At 36.2% G+C, this 22,981-nt stretch overlaps 1 long non-coding RNA gene across 1 annotated transcript in view; it reads right to left on the bottom strand.

Annotated features, from left to right (window-relative positions):
* Positions 1-1,488: 1,488 nt before the first annotated feature.
* The window catches only part of LOC108405023 (uncharacterized), a 28,742-nt gene continuing 7,249 nt past the window's right edge, over positions 1,489-22,981 (bottom strand). Inside the window, exon 3 of the long non-coding RNA XR_001855070.3 lies at positions 1,489-1,618. This is a non-coding gene — a long non-coding RNA (uncharacterized lncRNA). The remainder of the gene's footprint in view (positions 1,619-22,981) is intronic.

The following is a 22,981-nucleotide window of genomic DNA, read 5'->3' as shown; positions in this document are numbered from 1 at the left end:
TACAAATGAACTTCTAGGTTTTTTTCTAAACTAGAAAAGGGGCTATTTCCTTCAAATAGATATTTGTACACCATGTTCATAAGAGCACTATTTACAGAAGTCAAAAGATGTATGCAACCTAAGCATCTATCAAACAAAACATGGCATATACATACAATTGAATATTAATCAGCCTTTAAAAAAAATAAATTCTGACATATGCTACAACATGGATGAACCTTGAAGATACTATGTTAAGTGAAGTAAGCCAGTCACAAAAGGACAAATACTGTATGATTCCACTTACATGAGGTACATGGAGTAGTCAAATTCAGAGACAGAATGTAGAATAGTGATGCCAGAAGCTGGGGGTAGGGAGGAATAGGGAGTGAGTATTTAAAGTGAACAGTTTCAGTTGGAGAAGATGAAAATGTTCTGGAGATGGAGGGTGATGATGATTGCCCAAAATGTGAATGTCTGTAATGCCACAGAACTATACCTTTAAAAATGGTTAAATTGGTACATTTTATGTTATGCATATTTTACCACAATAAAAGGTGGGTGGGATTTCTCAATCTCAATAATACTTCTCTCTTCCTTGAAAGTAACAAAAAGATGAAAGACTAAATATGGGAACCTGCCCATCTCTGCACTTCACTAATAACCCAGCCTAGCTGTTCTACTGATGAGTTCTACAAATAAAACTGACCCTTGACTGTTTTCTATTTAAGGTGATAAAAAAATAAAAAGCTATCTAGAAGGCAAACGTATTTTAAAGTTTTCTTTATATCACTGTAAGTTTCACACACCAGGTACATTTTTCCTCACTCTGCCCCTAAATATTTTGATATCTGCAATTCCATGTATATGGACATAAAAATTATAGTCCTTAATAGAAAATAGGAATTACTATGCACACATAACTTAGGAAAGGGAGCACATTTTCTTAAATTCACTAAGTTCATTTTGCTCACAGTATAATCTTACCATCACAACTAGAGAACCTGCTAAATATTTATCCTAGACCTAATGAATCAGAATCTTTAGGACTGGTGACATGTCACCTGCACTTTAAATTAGCTCTTCTAAGTTACACTAGTTATGCACACTATGTTTGAGAACCAGCAAACTAAAACAGAAGCAAATGATACTAATATCAGGAGTATCTCTCCTTAGACCAGGAAAAGATGATCAGATGGGAATCATATTGAAGGACAACTGAGACTGGGTAGGTACACCGAAATCAAAATTATAACATGGTTGTCAAGCTGAGCACTGTACTTGCTGATCTTTTAAGATAGATAGCATCAGAATAATGTCACAGATTTAAATAACAAAACAACAAAAAAGCAAAGGCTTTTATGAGGAGATACACTGAAGGGAACAGTCTGTCTATATAAAGTAGAACTTGAAGGAAAAATACAGTGTCATGTGCCATTGGCAGGGAGAGCAACAGAGCACAGACCCTTGACACTTTCATCCACCAGCCTGCCCAAACTCAGATACAACTTTGTATTACATAGTGTTTATATTTTATTTGAATTGCCTAAGTAACTTCTACACGGGACCATCCAAAGATCTTCATGCTTTGATTCCTTGCAATTTTCTTTCTCATGTCTTCAAGAATTGTGGAGTCTTCCTGTGGTCAAAAAATATCATACAGAAATTGTCAAAGCAATTAAAAGAATGTATAAAATAACTTTTGTCTCTCTAGGGACCACTATTCAATAAAAAAAAAAAAAAGAAGGGGAGGAAAAAGGGCTTAAAATCCAAAACAACAAAATATTAAATAGTTAAAAAATTATCAAAGATACAAAAGCCATAGTGTTTACACAGCCTTTTTCACAGTCCAAATATGCACCCTAAAAGGGGATTTCAGAACACTGTGACTGTAGTATATTTCATACTCAATGTGGCTTGAGTGATAAAGCTCATTTTTCTTTTCAATTCTTCTAATGTCTAAACTGTGCTTTCATTCTGTCTTTTCTGGCTGTATGTCTACATTTAACTTGACTACATTTAACATTACCACCAAATAAAAAATGCTACCTCTGACTGTGACTCCATAAAACAGGATTTTTTTTATTCATGAGATAAAATGATGTCAGCCATTTAAAAAAATACTGTGAATAAAGCATTTTGGAGTAATTATCTTGAAATGGCCATCATCACTTCCCATCCCCCTTGGTCTTTCGCATCAATGCCATTCTCCCAGGTACTATGAGTTCAGAAAGCAGCAGTTCTCTGAGCAGCATGTGAGGACTTCCATCTGTGGCACCAGAGAGAAGGAACAGATATAAGGGACATTAGGAAGAGCCTTTAGGTCTTCCTGACTGAATGGATAGGAGAGGCTAAGGAAAGAGGAAAGAGTACAACTTAAAGGTTTAATGCTGGGTGAAAAAGAGAATTATGATATCCCAGCAGAAACAGAAAAGAGAGGAAGTTTTGAGAGTAAAGTGATACATTTCACTTTATATATGGAATTCTCAAACCTGTAACAGGAAGTCTTAACAAATAGCTGCAGAAACAATACTTCAGCTAAAGAGAGGGGCCAGGTCCGGAGATGGCAATTTGATCACTTTCATTCATGCAATGGTTATGGCATTATAATGGATGAAATATTTCAATGGGGAAAAGTAAAGAAAGACAAGCAGAGCATATGGCTAGACCTTCAAGGTATGATGAAGAGAAGCCATTGAAAGGGACAGGCAACAGTAATCAGAAATCAGGTAAGAAAAGTAGTGACTTAGAGTTATAGAGGTCAAGGGAGGAAGATAATCAAGAAAGTGGGGATTTCAGTTGCATGAAGCACAGGAAAAAGACCAAAGAAAAAAATAGATTTAGAAATTCAGAGGCTGTGAATATGTTTCAACAGAGCCAGATTTTAGGGTAATGGTGAAGGGGGAAAGATAGGTGATGACCAGGACTAGCTAATAGAAATATGCTGGGCATCACATATGCACTTGAAAGCTTTCTAATAGCTGTATTTAAAAAGTAAAAAGAAATATGTGAAATTAGTTTTAATTATATATTTTGTTTAACTCAAAATTTCAATGTGAAATTAAAATAAAAATAATTGAGAATTTTACATTCTTTCTGTCTTTTGTCATCTTCAAAATTTACTGTGTATTTCACACTTGCAGCACACATCTCAATTTGGTTGCTACATTTCAAAAGCTTGATAGCCGCACATGAATAGTGGCTTCCTTATTGGACAACGCAGAGTCGGAGAATGTAAATATGTCCCACACAACATGATGAAGACAGAAATGGGTCATAGAAGCCTGCAACCAATGTTGGAAGAGGGAATAAGGTAATCTAAGTGGATTGCCTGAACCTCAGATGAGAAGTGGAATGACAGTGGCAGATAAAGTCCTCACAAATAACATTAAGAAACAAGGGGCAGACCTCTGTTGACAGTTCAATGCCCTAGAGGAGAATAAGAAATGAAGATGAGGCCACTAAATAAAAGTTAAGGGGAAGATAGTCCTCTCTAGAGAAAGTCGTGTCTGAGTTATGTTGAAGAAAATATTTGATTATGAGTAACAGTAGTGTGGAAAAAATGAAGACCAGCCAAATTAAAACAAGCGAAAACTACTGAGAACTTGCTTAAGGAAAGGAGTTAGTTACTGTTACTTGCATTTTGGCAGACTCAAAAGCAAGCACAGGAGTGGGAAAGTTTATAGTGGACAAAAGGAAAGGCTTCAGGTGTGCCTTGAAAGAGGCTATTGGTATGACGAGGCTAGATGCTAGTTGACTAGAGGTGGGGCATCCTACATGATTCACTAGAGATATATATTTGGCTTTTTCTGGCTGGTCCTAAATTGGAAGCAGAAAATCTTGAAAGCTGTTAGTTATTAATCAAGTCCTGCCCATTTGGAGCAGATTATAACAGGTATTATTGTTTGGTTTCCTCGGCTGTTACTAGAAACAGTAGTCAGACTTCCTACAAGTCTGATGTACAGCAAACTGGCTCACTAGGGTACTTATTGCAGATGATGGTTTGGTTTCCTAGGCAGGTTGCTGCAAATTGTGGATCAGAGTTCTATTCATATACAGTCTGGCCATTATCTGTGTATTCAGTCTCTCAGTATCCTTATTTGTTTTACATTCATTGGAACTCTGTCTATTTGAATTTAGAATAGCTCAGGAAAGTCACATGTTGGAAGTCAAAAGACCTGGGTCATAATCTCCATTCTTACATTAATTAATAGTGTGAACCCATCACTGAACTTCTTGTACCTCAAATTTTCTCATCCAAAAATGAATAGAAATCAAAAATTTTCAGCAGCAGAAATTACAAAAGGAAGACAGAAAGACACAAACCACAAAGCAGAGAAAATTAGTAACACTTCAATATAAATTAAATTTAACTGAATATGAAATTCTGGATATAAAAATGTTAAAACTCAGACTAAATGAACGAGTAACAGAAAGATGTGAAGTCACAGTTAAGGCATATGACATGGCATATGCAAAAGACCATAAATATATAAGCATTTTTAATATTTATGCACCAAATTTCATAACAACCACTTTATAAAGCAGAAACTACAAAAGATGCAAGGAGAAATAACCAACCCAAAATAATACACAATGTTAGTAAAGACAGGTAAAGTGGTAAAAAAATAAAGATATAGAGGCTGTAAAAACATAACCAATAAAATAAATTATATGAATATATATCAGACTTTTTCCCCCTAAAATAGAAAATATGGTTAAACCTTGAACAACACAGGTTTCAAGTGCAAGGGTCCACTCACATTATATATTTTCTATATATAATGCCATGTCATCCAGAAATAACAGTTTGACTTTTTCCTTACCAATTTGAATGTTTTTCAATAAATACATTAGAAAAATTTTTGGACATTTATACCAATTTTTTATATAATTTTTAAATTGAAGTATAGTTGATATACAATCTCATATTAGTTTCAGGTATACAACATACTGGTTCAACAACTACTCTCAGTTGTATGAGTTCTTAATATATTTTGGATTTTAACCCCTTATCATATGAGTCATTTATGAATATATTCTCCTATATTGTAAGATGCCTTTTTCTTCTGTTGACGGTGTCCTTTGTTGTACAGAAGCTTTTTAGTTTGATGTAGTACCACTTGCTCAGTGTTCATTTTGTTTTCTTTGCCCAGGGAGATGTGTCCAGGAAAAAATCGCTCATACTTATGTTCAAGAGATTTTTGCCTATGTTTTCTTCTAAGAGTTTTATGGTATCATGACTTATATTCATGTCTTTGATCCATTTCAAGTTTACTTTTGTATATCGAGTTAGATAGTAATCCAGTTTCATTCTCTTTCGTGTAGCTGCCCAGTTTTTCCAACACCCATTATGGAAGAGACTTTTTCCCATTTTATTTTCATGACTCCTTTATCATATATTAATTGACCACATATGTGTGAGTTTATATCTAGAGTTCTGTTCAACTTATCTGTGGGTCTGTTTTTTTGGCCACTGCCATACTGTTTTGATTACTGCAGCTTTGTAGTATAAACTTAAAGTCAGAAGCATTAACACCCCCACAACTTTCTTCTTTCTCAGGATAGCTTTGGCTCTTCAGGGTGTTTTGTGGTTCCATATGAATTCTGGAATTACGTGTTACAGTTCATTGAAAAATGCTGTTGTAATTTTTATTGGGATTGCATTGAATCTATCTGTAAATTGCTTTGGGCAGAATGACCACTTTAATACTATTAGTTCTTCCTGTTAATGAACATGGGATAGGTTTCCACTTATTTGTGTCTTCTTAAATTTATCTCATGGGTGTCTTATAGTTTTCAGGGTACAGGTCTTTCAACTCCTAGGTTAAGTTTACTCCTAGGTATTTTATTCTTTTTGATGCAATTGTAAATGTAATTGTTTTCCTGATTTCTCTTCCTGTTAGTTCACTGCTAGTACATAGGAACTCTACAGATTTTTATGTGTTAATTTTGTATCCTGCAACTTTGCTGAATCCAGTTATTACTTCTAATAGTTTTTTGGTGCTTACAGTTTTCTATATATAATGCCATGTCATCCAGAAATAACAACAGTTTGACTTTTTCCTTACCAATTTGGATGCCTCTTATCTCTTTATCTTGTCTGATTGCTGTGGCAAAGACCTCTAGTACTATGTTGAATAAAAGTAGTGGGAGTGGACATCCTTGTCTTGCTCCTGATCTTACAGGAAAAGCTGAAAGCTTTTTGTCACTGAGTATGATATTGGCTGTAGGTTTGTCATATATGGTCTTATTATGTTGAGGTGTGTACCCTCTATTCCCATTTTGTTGAGAGTTTTTATCATGAAAGGATGTTGAGTTTTGTCAAATGCTTTTGTAGCAACTATTGAGATGATCATGTGGTTTTTATCCTTTTTGTTAATGTGGTGTATTACACTGACTGATTCACAAAGACTGTGTACCATCCTTGCATCCCTGGAATAAATCCCAATTGGTCATGATGGATGATCCTTTTGATATATTTTTTCAATTTGGTTTGCCAATATTTTGTTGAGGATTTTTGCATCTATGTTCATCAGGGATATTGGTTTATAATTTTGTTTGTAGTATCTTTGGTTTTGGTATTAGAGTGATGGTGCCCTCATAGAATAAGTTTGGAAGTATTCCCTGGTCTTCTACTTTCAGAAATACTTTAAGAAGGATGAATATTAGTTCTTCTTTGACTGTTTGGTAGAATTCAGCTGTGAAGCCATCAAATTCTGGGATTTTGTTTGTTGGGAGTTTTTTGATTACCAGTTCAATTTCATTACTGATAATTGGTCTGTTCAGATTTTCTGTTTCTTTCTAGGTCAGTCTTCAAAGGTTGTACTTTTCTCAGAAGTTCTCCATGTCTTCTAGGTTGTCCAATATACTGGCATGTAAGTTTTCACAGAATTCTCTAATAATTCTTTGTATTTTTGTGGTGTAAGTTGTGACTATTGCATTTTTGTTTCTGATTTTATTTCTTTACTTGTCTTCTATTCATGATATGTCTGGCTAGGGGTTTGTCTTTTATTTTCTCAAAGAACCAGCTCTTGGTTTCACTGATTTTTTCTATTATTTTATTTTTCTCTATTTCATTTGTTTCTGCTCTGATCTTTATTATGTCCCACCTTCTACTAACTTTGGGTTTCATTTGTTCTTTTTCTAGTTTTTTTAGTTATGAGTTTATACTTTATTTGGGATTGTTCTTGTTTCTTGAGGTAGGCCTGTATTTCTTTGTACTTCCCTCTTTGAATTGCATTTGCAACTTCCCACATATTTTGAGCTGTTGTATTTTTGTTTTCACTTGTCTCCATGTACTGCTTGATCTCTTCTTTGATTTGTTCATTGATCCATTGATTATTTAGATACATATTGTTTGTGGGTTGTTTGTGTAATTAATTTATTTCTAGTTTTAAACCACTGTGATCTGGAAAGATGCTTGATACAATTTCAGTCATTTTTAACTTCCTGGGTCTCCTTTTGTGTCCTAATATGTGATCTATTCCGGAAAACATTCCATGTGCACTTGAGAAAAATATATACCCTGCTGCTTTTGAGTGGAATGTTCTGTATATATATGTTAAGTGCATCTGGTCTAATGTCTTGTTCAGTGCCTCTGTTTCCTTATTTATTTTCCATCTGGTTAATCTGTCCATTAATGTAAGTGGCGTGTTAAAGTTCCCTAATATTGAGTTCCAGTCTATTTTACCCTTCAGTTCTGTTAGTATTTGTTTTACATATTTAGGTGCTCCTATGTTGATGTATAGATAGTTATAACTGTTATATCCTCTTATTGGACTGTATCCTTTATTGTTATGTAATGTCCTTCTTTGTCTCTTGTTACTTTGTTTTGAAATCTATTTTGTCTGATACAAGTACTGCTATTCCTGCTTTTACTCCCTATTATTTGCATGAAATATCTTTTTCCCTTCACTTTCAGTCTATGTATATCTCTAGGTCTGAAATGAGTCTCAGTCTTGTTTCTTTATCCATTCTGCCACCCCATGTCAACTGATTGGAGCATTTAATCCATTTACATTTAAGGTAATTATTGATATATATGTACTTATTGCCATTTTATTGTTTTCTGGTTGCTTTTGTCTCTGATCCTTTCTTCCTCTCTTATACTCTTATTACTTGGTTTCCTTTAGTGTTCAGATAAGATTTTTAAAAAACATTTTGTGTATCTGTTAAAAGTTTTAGGGCTGTAGTTACCATATGGTTCATAGATAAGTATCCTAAATATATGTCTATATTTGGGCACTTTAAAAGTACTTTCTTACTTTTTTCCTCCTCGATACTATGTATTAGATGCCATAACACATATCTGAATTTTTTGTGTATCCCTTGATTGATATTTTGTATAGTTGATTTTACTACTCTTTTTAACTTCATACTTGCTTAGTAGGTAATTGGTCTATTACCTTTACTGTGGGTTCATTTTCCCTGATGAAAAATATTTATGGTTAAGAACATATCCATCTACAGAAGTCCCTTTAACATATCCTACAAGGCCAGTTTAGTGGTGGTAAATTCTTTGAAGTTTTCTTTATCTGGGAAACTTTTAATCTCTACTCTAATTCTGAATGATAACCTTGCTGGGTAGAGGATTCTTGGTTGAAGGTCCTTCTGTTTCAGTATATTAAATATTTTATGCCACTCCCTTCTGGCCTGTGAACTTTCTACTGTAAATCTGCCAACAGCCTTATGGGGTTTCCTTTGTAATTTTTTGCCTCTCTCTTACTGCTTCAGTATCCTCTCTTTATCCTTAATCCTTTGTTACATGTCTCGGTGTTGTCTTTCTGGAGTCCCTTTTGTTAGGGGCTCTCTGTGCTTCCAGGATATGGGTGACTATTTCCTTCCCCAAATTGGGGATGTTTTCAGCAATTATTTCTTTAAAGAGACTTTCTACTCATTTCTCTCTCTCTTTTCCTTCTAGTACCCTTTTTATGTGAATATTGTTTCATTTGGAGGTGTCACACAGGTCTCTTAACATCTTCTCAATTATAGAGTTTCCTTTTTTCTCTGTTTCTGTTTCATTGTTTTCCTGTTCTCTAATTCCCATCTCATTGATTGTCTCCTGTACTTGCAGCAATCTATTATTCATTCCCTCTATTGTATGTTTCATTTTAGCTACTGTACTCTTCAGCTCTGAGTGGCTCTACCAAATCTTCTTTGTTTAAATCCTCCCTGATATCATCAATACTTTTCTGCATATCAGTGAGCATATTTATGACTATCATATTGAAATCTTTATCAAGAAAATTGGTGATTTCTTTTTCATTTAGCCCTCTTTATGGTGCCTTTTCCAATACTTTTGTTTGGAAAATATAACTGCCTCTTCATTTTGTCTGGGTTTCTGTGTCCTTTGTAGTAGATAGATCCACTATGCCTCCTAGTCTAGAGAGTAATGACTTTATGAAGAAGGCATCCTGTGGTGCCCAAAAACTCAAGACTCTGCTTACCTGTGCCTGGTTCTCCTTTTCAGTGGAGCCACATGTGCTGTTAGTGAGCTGTGGGTTATGCCACCTTCCTGCCTGTCTGCCAGTAGTGGTTGGTCTCTGTCATCAGAGGCACTTTGTGAGCTGAACAGCAGTGCTCTTTCTGGGATCATTGTGGGCAGTGCTGCCCTTTTTCTGCCCTGCAGCAATGGCAGTGCTGCAGGGCTGATAGGGTGGGTCAGGCACATGCACAGGGGAGTGGGGCACTGGGCTGGGCCTGCCAGCAAGGAGGAAGGAGCATTTGGAGCTGGCTTCCACCGGTGCTTCTCCAGGTCTGCTGAGAGAAGCCAGGAAAGCTGGGAAAGCCTCCTTACACCTTCCAGGCAGCAAAGTCTCCCTCTGCCAGCCAGGAAGCAAACTCTGTTCATGGCTAGACCCAGGAGGCCAGGTAGGTGGGTGCACAGAGAAATGTCTGGGGGCTGAGTCACTAGTGAGGGGGAAGGAGCATTTGGGGCTGGCTCCCAAGTGTATCAGGCCAGCTGGGCTAAGGGAGAGCTTGGGACACTTCACCCACCTGCCCTTTTTCCTGCAAATAGAGTTCCATCCAGCCCCTACCCCTCTGGCACCCTTCCCACTGCTGATAAATATTTTTTAAACCGTCACCTCTGTTTTAGGCCTCAGTGAGACCAAGGAAGTGTGCCTGTCCTCTAGCATCAGGAGTCTCAGACTCCCAATGTTCTCTAACTTTCCCCGGTATCTCACCCCATTAATCAACAGAGCCCAGTGCAATGTGAACTTGTATTCCCACAGCAGATCTCCAGGGCCAAGTATGAAGAGTTCCTGAGCATGTTTCCCCCCCACACACACTCCATTCCTCTCTCTCCACTTGTGGGCTGGGATGTGGGAAGGGCTTGGTCCTACTCAATCATGGCTCTGCCACTTTACCCTTCTCTGTGTGGTGATGTCTTCTCTTCTTCACCAGGTGCAGATGGTCTGTTCTGCAGTCTTTAGGTCATTTTTCAGAGCTAGTTGTTTCAGCTGTAGTTGCTTCCTTGGGTGTACGTGGGAGGAGATTTCCACCTTGCCTTCCTACTCCACCCTTTTTCACTGAAAGTGTAAAGATTTGTGACGATTTGAAAATCAATTTGTATTTTCTAGCTTACTTTATTGTAAGAATATAGTATGTAATACATATAACATACAAAATATATGTTAATTGACTATATTATGGGTAAGGCTTCCCATCAACAGTAGCCTATTAGTAGTTAAGTTTTTGGGGAGACAAAAGGTATACTCAGATTTTCAATTATGCACTGGTGGTGGGGGGAGGTCAGTGCCCTTAACCCCTCTGTTGTTCTAGGCTTAACTGTATATTTTCTTTCTAAGAGCACATAAATATTCATGAAGATACACCCTATATTATAGTCCAAAGAAAATCTCAATGAGCTTCATAAGCTAGAATTGACACAAAGATGACTTTCTCATATATGAAATACAGATATTAATATCAAAATCAAAACATAAGTAGACTTTTCTAAAATTAAACAGCTATAAAATAAGTCAAAGGGGAACTGAAATTTCAGAATTACTTATAAAAATAATAGTAGTGAAGACACTATATATCAGAAATAATGAGATACAATTAAAGCAAATACCAGAGAAAAAAATCATAGCTTTATATGATTATACACAAAAAAATGAAAGAATGAAAAATAAATATCTAATTGAGTGATATTTTTTGCTTTAAATAGGATTTATGTAATATCACAAAGAAGTCAATTCTTCATGAATAATATAAAAGTTAACTTAAGAGCAGGTAAAAATTAACAATGCAGAAGATGGGGAACATTAAAATAATAGCAAAAATGAAATAAACAGAAAAGAGTAGAATTTAAAAACAAAAATGCTGGTTCTTCGGAAAAAATTAACAAAATACAGAATCTACTAGGTGATTAATCAAGCAATTAAGCAGCAGAAAACAAAAAATTAAAAAATGACAATAAAAATTATTTTAAATCATAATTGATTGTATGGTACAACTCTGTGCAAATAAACTGTAAAACCTAAATGAAATATATACATTCTGAAAGTTAACCATGGTAGATATAAAATGTTGAACTAATTTCCATAAAAGAAATAGAGATAGTTTATCCAAACACTAGACCACAAAAAGCACAAGGCCAAAAGGGTTTCAGAAGGAATCCTAGCAAACTTCCAAAGATCAGAATATCCCAATGCTTTTATGCTCTAAAACATAGGGGTAAAATTTGCCTCTTCTCCTCCTTAATATAATCTCTTTAACCTGGCCCTATGATCCACAACCCATTACCACTGCCTGAGTTCAGATAATCATTATCTTTTGCCTGGACTCTCCATTCTTTCTCTAATTTTTTCTGCAAGCTGATGCTGGAATGTTACTGTTTTGAAAATGAAAATGTGACCACTATTTTTTATTTTCCTAATGTCAGTGTACTGTATATTGAAGTTATAGGTGTGAAAATTACACCTGAGAAAACTCTGCTATCTTCTGAAACATATCTGTCTTAATTTCATTTTTGGATATGTGGAGCTTAAGGGACCTTTGGTACATTCAAGCAGTTTTTTGGGGAGACTTTGTAGAACTGAAAAGATTACATGGCTTAGGACAGAATTCTGGAAAATATCAGAGGAAACCAAAGAAAAAGAAAGAACTTAGTGGGGAAAAGTTGAGGGTATGAGAATGATCTTCCCAGTGATTTTTGTGGGGTGGTCAGGTAATAGCTGTCTTTGAGAGCCTTGTTTCAGGATTTTTAGCCAAGGTCACATAACTATAATCTGGTTAGCACATAAACAGATTATAGCTATGGTCAGCATTCTGCATACACTGACTTTCTCCATCCAACAGTCCTCAGTAATGTCATGGCTTCTTACATAGTCTTGTTTGGATAACTCACTTCTCTTAAATTAATTATGCTCTCCTTAAGAGCAGGAACCCTATTTTTTTGTACTTTTTATCAACAATAGTGCCCAGCACAGTGAAGCACTAATTCCTGCTACAGAATTCTTGTGTAATATTAACTATGATTTAACATGTATTTTCTTAAATCTATTGGATTTCTCTTAAGACCGGAACTTTTTTTTTGGTATCATTAATCTACAATTACATGAGCAACATTATGGTTACTAGACTCCCACCATCATCAAGTCCCTACCACACACCCCATTACAGTCACTGTTCATCAGCGTAGTAAGATGCTGAAGAATCACTACTTATCTTCTGTGCATTGTACAGCCCTCTCCGTACCCCCCCACACACATTATGTCTGTTAATCATAATGCCCCTTTTACCTTCTTATCCCTCCCTTCCCTCACATCCTCCCCAGACCCTTTCCCTTTGGTAACTGTTAGTCCATTCTTGGGTTCTTTGAGTCTGCTGCTGTTTTGTTCCTTCAGTTTTTTCTTTGTTCTTAGGTTCCACAGATGAGTAAAATCATTTGGTACTTGTCTTTCTCCATCTGGCTTATTTCACTGAGCATAATACCCTCTAGATCCGTCCATGTTGTTGCAAATGGTAGTATTTGTTTTCTTCTTATGGCTGAATAATATTCCATTGTGTATATGTACCACATCTTCTTTATCCATTCATCTACTGATGGACACTTAGGTTGCTTCCATTTCTTGACTATTGTAAATAGTGCTGCAATAAACATAGGGGTGCATATGTCTTTTTGAAACTGGGCTCCTGCATTCTTAGGGTAAATTCCAGGAGTGGATTTACTGGGTCAAATGGTGTTTCTATTTTTAGTTTTTTGAGGAACCTCCATACTGCTTTCCACAATGATTGAACTAATTTACATTCCCACCAGCAGTGTAGGAGGGTTCCCCTTTCTCCACATCCTTGCCAACATTTGTTGTTGTTTGTCTTTTGGACAGTGGCCATCCTTACTGGTAAGAGGTGATATCTCATTGTGGTTTTAATTTGCATTTCTCTGATGATTAGCGATGTGGAACATCTTTTCATGTGCCTGTTGGCCATCTGAATTTCTTCTTTGGAGAGCTGTCTGTTCAGCTCCTCTGCCCATTTTTTAATTGGATTATTTGCTTTTTCTTTGTTGAGGTGCATGAGCTCTTCATATATTTTGGATGTCAACCCTTTATTGCGTATGTCATTTATGAATATATTCTCCCATACTGTAGGATGTATTTTTGTTCTATTGATGGTGTCTTTTGCTGTACAGAAGCTTTTCAGCTTGATATAGTCCCACTTGTTCATTTTTGCTTTTGTTTCCCTTGGTTGGGGAGATACGTTCATGAAGAAGTTGCTCATGTTTATGTCCAAGAGATTTTTGCCTATGTTTTTTCTAAGAGAGGAGCATATTTTTTAAACTGTTTTGCTGTTGAAAGAGATTGAGAGGAAGTACACTACACATATAACAAGATACACATAGCAAACCTATAGGCTTTTTTTTCCTTAGGTCAGGACAATTTTAAATAGTGTGTTTCATTATCACCATTAATAAATGTTACAATTCATAAAACTATGGCATCTATATCCTTATTATTGTGATGTAAAAATTGTGCTATAAGTGAAAAGCCAGGAAAACCCAAAGTGGAAATTATCTTGATTAGTTTGGTAAAGAGTTTTCAACTTAAAGTATAAATAATATTTTGCTTCATCTTTACTGCTGAATATACTCCATATCCCCAGGCTAATACTGAATATCTACCTGCTATTAATCTACTATATATGTTCAGTATAGTTAATTTTTTAAAATATTATATCACTAGAAAAACTCATCAGTGCTCATCATTCAGATAAATTAAAAAGCTAACCATAAAGTAAAAAGTTTGAGCAATAAATCATGTTAAACTTACTTAAAATATATCAACTAATTACACGATGTTGAGCTCTTCAGAATTTGCTTCAATGAATAAATTTGAAATTAGCATATTTATAGCTGTGTCCTTGTGAAAATATATTAAGACCCATGGAAAATTTGTTCTTTTATGTAGTTCTCAACATATACCTACAATTTTGTTAATATTGTTAATTTGCTTAGGAAACCCTTTTTATGTAGATAGTACATCAGAAGATTTTGAGCAAGTAATCAGGATGTAAATTCACTGAGTGTAGATAAAACATTTTACTTACACATAGATTGCTACCATTTAATTTGGTATGCATTTTTAGATTATCTCTTCATTCATTTCCTCACAGAAATTCAAGTAGCCCTCTTTCTAAGACCTGGCCAAGTGTAAATTTGCAAAAGTATTGTGGTGCTTACATAGAGCTACTACAAGTAACAAAGAAGAAGGATCCCACTATGGTTGCATTAAAAGGTGGTTTCTGAGAGTGACAGACTGCAAAAGAATCCAAAATCTAAAAATAAGTCCCAGCTCATACAGATGCCAAAAGCCCTCATTCCCTTCACAAAAGACTTCTTAAAATTCCATGCATTTGAAAAAATTTGAAGTGCTCTCCTGATATTCAATTGAGTATTAACTATGAAGTGATAAATTACTCAAATGGTAAATGTGATTATGTCTTTTAAAACTTCTGCATTTTCCATTTATTTTGAAGATGAAGATGAGTGGACTATGTATCACTCAGGTTCTAACCACAAGAGATGGCTCACTCAAACCCACTGAGGAAAATTTAAGATTACAAAAGTGAGGGAAGCATTACAGGAAATCAGTAAGGAATAATGCTTTACCTCTGGGCAAGCAATTGTTAGGAAGTATTACTGTTAGGGTCCAGGCTTCCGAGGCTTCCCCAGAGAACAAACTACACAGGCATAGAGATGTAAATTCAAGCAAAGTCTTTATTCAGCTAGCTAGCTGAGGTCCAAGTCAGCCCGATGCAGCGGGTCTCAACAAGGACCCCGAGCACTCAGAGCCAAGGGTTTATATAGCAATTTCAAAGCACTTAACTCATAGCAATTTTCTATAACTATACATTATTCTTGCAAGACATATATCCTGGGGTTAAGCAAGGGCAGGGTAAGACTACTCCTCAATGGTTAGGGAGGTTCTGCACGATAAGCTTGGTATGTAAGATTTACTGACCAAGGTTAGCTGACCAAGGGTCACAGCTGCCCACCACCCGGTGCTCATGATTAACTTGTTTTTCAAGGCCTTACCCAGGCCCAGGGTTTGTTTTTTTTTTGTTGTTTTTTGTTTTTTGTTTTTTTTCTCTGAGTCACACTCTCAGAAAATGGTTTCTAGGTTTCTAAGATGGCTATGCTTATGCTAATTTACTAATCTTACTAATGCTTAGATTCTACATTTCCCCACTTTCCTTTGACCATTCCAATCATGGAATGTTTGTTTCTTCCTGCTGTGTGAGTGAATGATACTGCGGTCTCAGCATTAGCACCTGAACAGCACTCACTCTTTCCCTAACAAAGGCTATTAGCCGGTTTAAGATACAGGGACCTAAAGTGAGAAGCAGTATAAAAATAAGCAAGGGCCCTGCCAGGGTGGATATCAGGGTTGTAAACCATGGGGATTTAGTAAACTAGGATTCAAATAGCCCTTGGCTGGCCTCTCGCTCTCTCTTCCTTTGATCTGATCTCTCTCTAAGTTTAGACATTGAATCTCTTACTATTCCGGAATGGTCTGCTGTTAAGGTTTAGCTAAGTTTTATTAGTTCTTTTTCCTGACTCTTAATGCTCTCTGCACTCCTTTACATTACTCTCCTACATCTGATTGTGTGAAGGGAGAGAATGACAATTCAAATCTGGAGAGAGAAGTGTACTGGACAGGATCTATTTCTTTGCAAGAGAGACCAGCCAACCTATTATGATTTACTACAGATACCCTTAGGGAATAAATGCTCTGTCTTCACTCTCAAGGGAGATTTCCATTGCCTGAACACAATCAGAAGCCAGAGGACAAAAGAACTCTTTGATGTCATCTAGATAGGGATATACCCTAGATAACACAGAGTACAGAGTAAACCTGGAGAGCAAAAGAAAATATCCAACATAGTACTCTTTTGCTGCAGGAAATAGAAAATCTAACTCAAGCTTGTCTAAGCAAACAGGGAATTTATTGAGTTCAGTCTCTGAAAATTACAGGGGTAACTCTATCTTCATACCCAGCTTTATCCAGCACCTCTAAGAACATCACTGGGACTTAGTATTTTTCTATCTCTCAGCTCTGCTGTCTTCCATGTACACTTTATTCAAAGTCTCCATGTGGTGGCAAGATGTCTGATAGCAGTTTAAGGTTGAAATCCAGAAAAAATAGAAAAACTATTAAATTAAATAAAAATAATAAAGTAAAAAATACAAGGTTCTTCCAACTGTTCAATCAGAGTTCCTGGGTTTGACTTTCACCAGCCTTGATGCATACTAAAACAAGTCTCCATCTGTTCCTAAACCAATCAAACTAACTAGAGGAATGAAACATGGTAATTGGCCTACAGTGAGTCACATGCTTATTCCTTGACTCAATAATATAAAACACCCAGAGCCCAAGAACAGAAAGTGGGGAAAGGTGAGTACTGTCACCAAAATTAGGAAAAATCGATGCTAGGCAGCCAAAAGACAACAAATGACCACTAAGGTCTATTTTGGTAATCTAATTCAGCTTCAGTTATGATGTTCAGGAACATATGAATCTACTAGTTTAGGCTGATCAAGTAGCATTAGAAAAATATGGTAACAACTTCCACCTTTATTCTAACTTCCACATTTTATGCCAGTGAAGCCATGACACATTTATTTATGTGTATATACTTACATATACATATATGTATGTGCTAATATCTATATAAGTATGTACATAAAACTTCCCATGGTGCAATAATTTGATTTGTTGTTCTAGTAAACATTTATATTAGCTTTCTAGATCAATAAGCCCTGTGCAGAATGTAAGACTCTCTTTAGGTTACTAATTCCTGAAAACTTTAGTTGTTAGTTCAACTATCTTACCAAACTATTGGCATAGAAGGATGAATTAATGGGTCAATTTGATGATAAAATTACACATCGGCGTATTTTTCTCTGAAAAAGAAATATCTTTTTTCTCAAACAGAAATGGTTTTGAAACCCAAAATATCAAACTGCTATAGAAATTTAAGGTTGGAAAACCCTAGATTATTTTAGGAACCGAGAACCAGCCAAGTTCAAGTGATTTAAAACTGATAACATTTTAAAATCAAATCTTAAAAGAAATGAAACTTACGTCCCAGAGAAATTATACTATGAAGTAATATGAGTAGAGCTGCTATATTTTATCCAGGGAGACTACATAAACTTGCAATCCACTGTGAATTTCATTATGTGACTGGCAAGAAACTATTAAAGCACAGCCTAGATGTGCATTCCCCTGAAGTCATCCTGCTTAGGGAAGAAAAGCTTTAACCAGGTAGACATAGGATTCAGTTCTCTCAGATCACAGTGATAGTGTAAATGGAGTTTTTACTGCAGGTGTGTATTTGCTGATAAGACAAAATGAAGACTGCAAGTACTTAATCATCACATCTTCTCTAAAATGATACAGAAGCCTGTTTTTAGCTGTCTACTCTGTTTTTTTACCTTTCCTCTCAATAACATACCTACCAACTGGTTTTTAAATTGCTTACCTACACAAAGTACATCAGCTTCTCATAGGTTTGTAGGCTGGGTTCATGTTTATTCCTCTACAGAAAGGAGCACATTTCTAAAATTATCCAGTATGCTTAGAAAAGCAATTGAGGAACATGATATTATTTTCTTTTAGCCTGTTTAACAAGAAACAAACTGAGATGTATAAAACTGAAAACTCAGTAAAGTAGTCCCTACTATTTGTGGGAGATACATTCCAAGACTCCCAGTAAATGCCTGAAACTGCAGATACTACCAAATTCTATATATACTATATTTTTCCTATATATACATACCTACACTGAAGTTTAACTTATAAATTAGGCACAAGAGATTAACAACAACTAAGAATAAAATAGAACAGTTATACTATAATAAAAGTTACATGAATGTAGTCTCTCAAAATACTGTACCATACTTACCCTTCTTCTTCTTGAGATAATGTGAGAGGATAAAATGCCTGTATAATGATATTAAGTGAGTGAATGATATAGGCATTGTGACATATCATTAGGCTACTGCTGACTTTCTGACAATATGTCAGGTGGAGGATTGTCTGCTTCCCAACCACAGTTGACCACAGATAACTGAAAACTGCAGAAAACAAAACTGTAGATAAGGAAGGACTAGTGTACTATTTAAGACTGTTTTCCTTTAGTCCCTTTGTTGAGCTGGGAGACCTAAGTACAGTAATGCCACTATAACATCTAGGTGGAAGGGCTGTCCACTTTGGGTTTTAACTGGTCTCATTTTTGGAAGCTGGTATCCTTAGAGACCATGCCTCCCCACTGTGTTGATAATTCACTGAGATGTGGCAACAGTATCTTAAAGATTCCTGCCCCAACTATCTTCCTTAAGTGTTTTCTCACCCTGGCTGTCAGACTAGGAAACCTCCTGAAAGTCTGCTTATTCTTTCTTTCTCACTTATATTCTGGGCCCTTTCTTTCTTGTGGACACAGAGAAATGTTCAATGCTTTTTCATACACCTCGTGGACCACAAAGGTCCTAGGGTTATCACCAGGCACCTGCTGGGCCAGACCAACCCTCCAGCATTCTCTGCTCTCCTGCTCTCCAGTTGCCATGGTGTGGCAAACCTCAGCAAGCCTACCAGTCTCAAGAGAAAAGGTGTTGCACAGAGAGTAAACCCAGAAGAAGAGGGAGAGAAAGGACTTACCACCACTCTCTCCTCTCTCTGTACTTACCTCAGAACTCATTCCAAGGGTGAAATCTATACAGAAAATACCTAATCTCTCTTTTCTTGCCTCTATCTCCATTCCCATTCTAAATTTTTATACAAATTCATAATAGCTGCTTTTAAACCCTTGTCTGTTTACTTCCATCATCTTTGTGATTTCTTGGTTTCTATGGATGGATTTTCCACCTGTGTCTAGGTCACATTTGCATGCTTCTTTGCATTTCTGGTAAATTTTGATGAATGTTGAGCATGGTGAATTTTATTGTTCAGTGATTTTTATGTGTTACATTAAAGAGAGTGGAGTTTCTTTCACACAGGCAGTTAACTTTTTGGAGATTAATTTGATCATTTTGATGCTTCTTTTTCAACTTTGTTAAGGCATATCTAAAATAGACTTTACTCTAGGGGTAGTTTAAGCCTCTCTTTTTAGGACTAAAACTAAAAGTGTAGCCTTTCAGGGATTTCTGTTGAATTCCCTGAGGTTCCCTGAGTGTCAACAGGCTTTTGCACCCTACTTAGAATTCAAACATCTCACAACACTGTGAAACTCTGATGGTTATGCACCTTAACAGTTCCCTGTAGTTGTTCTTTGTCTGGCTATGTGTGAGTCTCACCCTACGTTTGTACAGCTTAGTATTCGACTACTGAAAGGGACATCTATGTAAACTACTGGAGTTTCTTTCCCTGCTTAGCACCCTCCCCTTTGGTCCTCTGCCTCATTAATTCCAGTTGGTTAGGCCTTCCTGAATTCCTTATCTGTCTCCTCAGTCCAGCAAGGCTGCCACACTCTGTCTAGGTTCCACTCTCTCCACCACTCTCCCTTAAGTGCCTCCAGCCAGAAATCCTAAGTCTTAGCTAGTTTGATTCCCTTGTCTCAAAACCCTGCAGTCCTGCATTTCCTATTGTACAATGTCTGAAAACAGTGGTTTCATATATTCTGTCCAGTATTTTTTGGTTGTTCACTATGGAAAGGTTAGTCTAGCACCTTTTAATTAGTCATAGCTGCAAGTAAAAATCAAAGCTTTTGCTATTCTCCTTTTATACTACTATTGGCAATCCCTAAAATAATGGGTATACTTCTAGGTACCCAACTGAGGAAAGGATCAACATTTAATTATTTGGACCAGAAAAAAAATCAATTAATAATTTATAAATCATACTGTCATGCCTTTCCTTAGATATGGAAACTAAATTGTATAGTCAATGTTATTACTACTCTAATAACTATGATCAAGATAAGTGGTGTAGAAAGAGCCAGAAGACTGATTCATAAACAGGATACAAGAAAATTTACTGGAAGAGAGGAAGGAGATAGCAACTAAAAATGAGAGCAAGTTCCTGGAGAGCAAAGAAGGAATTAAGTTTTCCTCTTTCCTAATAAAGCTAAAGAGTTTCAGACTTAATGATACAAGAGGCTGCAGTCAATGACAAGATACAGAGCAAGCATTTGCTCACTGCATGTCCTTGGGAAAATAAAACATAATGTACTAGAAGAGAGCAAACAAAAGCTCAACTGAGGAAGATGTGAGAGGATTTTCATGATTCTCTCCAAGACTTGAGATGTAGGAGGCAGTGTGTCACACACCCCAGGTGAACATGGGTATTTGCATGGATCTTAGGAGAAACGGAAATGAACATTTATAAGTTTCAGGGAAACTGAGAGTATACAACCTAAATGGGCAAACATGCCAAAAAGTCTCACAAATGAGTTCTTAGGTGAAGTAAGGCACCAATATTTGAAAAGACAAATAGGTAAGTAGGTTTGTAAATACTGAGATGGCCCAGAAAATTTCAGCAGCAATGTGCTATCAATCCACTTAGTATTTCTTATATGAAACATATTTTTGTTTAATCACTTTTAATATAATCTATCATAACACTTGTTCACAATTCAACTTTCTCCTTTTCCTTGAACACTGGAATGCTGGGAAAGGGGATGTTATGCCAACTCAGAATATTCCATAAAACAAATTTCCAATATATGGTATAAAAGTGTCACTGATTCAGTTCTTATGCCACTAATTCCAAGAGTCCTACAGAAACTCTTCTACTATATAATTCAGGAAATAAGTTACCTGAGTTCGGCCAAATAAGAGCCAATGCCAAAGGTATGGAAATACTTTTTAATTATACAGAGATAATCAGTGTGATGGCATTTGTTACACATTATTGTTAAATAATACTATACCGTTGTGAATTTTATTCTGTATATCTTTACATTGTAACAAGTGTACTAGTTCTTTAATTCTGCAGAACTGATAAAAGCAGTAAATATAATCCACTTTCTTTTCATATCCAAGTCCATAGGTATAGAATTAAGGGTTAAATCTTTCATCCTGATGAATCATTAATTCACTCATCAGGGTGAAAGTTGAACATCAGCGATAACCATTCATGCCATCTTTTTTCAATTAGGATGTTTCTAAGACTTGTTCATCACTGTATTCCAGCACCTAGAGCTACTTGGCACAAGCAGGTATTCAATAAATATTAAGTGAATAAATGAATTACATGCAATTCTCCTACTCATGCTGGTCACCATGATGCCAGTGCAATTGAATACAATAAATTTTGAATCATCAACTAATGAATGGTCTAAGTGTCACAGAAAAATAACAATAAAAATGAAACCCAAAACTTCTAAAACATGATGCAGTTTGTTTTGTTACTGCTGGGGAAGGGGCTGAAATATGGCTACAGAAATGGGCATGAAATGGTTAACAGCAAAACCTGCTACAGTTAGGAGTGATACTTACAGCCCAAAAAGGGAAGTCACCTGGAGCCAATATAAAATGGGAGATAATTTTTTATTCAGTGCTCAATATCTTAGTTCTTTTGCAGAAATCCCACAGTGGATAAGGAATCTCCTTAAGTACTAGATACTGGAAATAGCAAATAAAAGCATTACAAGCTTAGACATTCTGTTAATAAAGGCCCTTAATTGAAATTAAAGCATTTGTAAACCAGACAACAGTAAAATGTCTACAATTCATATTACAACTCTGATATAAGAAAGAAGTGATGATGGAATTCAGAGGGACACTGCTTTTGGACCAATGTGGAACACAGTAAATTGAATGATGTAGAATTTCTAAACATTTCCAGTCCTCCATCTGTTCTTCATATATAATGGGTCTCCAGCTGCTTCACCATCACAGTGTTGATCCAAATAAGCAGTACATGTCTCAAAATGTGGCACTGAAGTGTAACACACTTGTGATAGTTAATTTTATGTATCAATCTGGCTGGGTCACAATGCCTGGACATGTGGTAAAACAGTATTTTGGATGTTTATTTGAGGGTATTTGAGGAAGAGATGAGATTTAAATTGGTAGACTTTGAGTAAAGCAGAATGCCCTCCAAATGTGGTCCTCAACCGATCAGTTTGAAGGCCTGAATAGAACAATACACTGACATTCCCTGAGCAAGAGGGAATTCTGTCAGTTCATGGCCCTCAAATTTGTACTGCCAATCAGCTCTTCCTGGCTCACCAGCATGATGACTTTCAGACTTGAACGATAGCAGTGGCTTTTCCTGGGTTTCTAGCCTGCAAGACCACACTGCAGATTTGGACTTTCCAGGCTCTATAATCAAATATATATGTACATACACAAACACACACACACACACACACACACACACACAAACACACATATGGGGGACAGACACATATCCCACCGATTCTGCCTCTTTGGAGAACCCTAATGCAAGTATGCAGATATTTATTCTACATACATAGAACACTGTAGAGAAACTATCCTAGTTACACCTCAGAGAGACTATCCTTAGTTATAGATAAATTGAAATCAACA

The sequence above is a fragment of the Manis javanica genome, chromosome 3 (genome assembly GCF_040802235.1).
Source record: "Manis javanica isolate MJ-LG chromosome 3, MJ_LKY, whole genome shotgun sequence".
In the NCBI taxonomy this organism is placed as follows: domain Eukaryota; kingdom Metazoa; phylum Chordata; class Mammalia; order Pholidota; family Manidae; genus Manis; species Manis javanica.
Note: the sequence above shows the minus strand (reverse complement) of the source record. Positions and strands in the feature narration are given on the sequence as shown.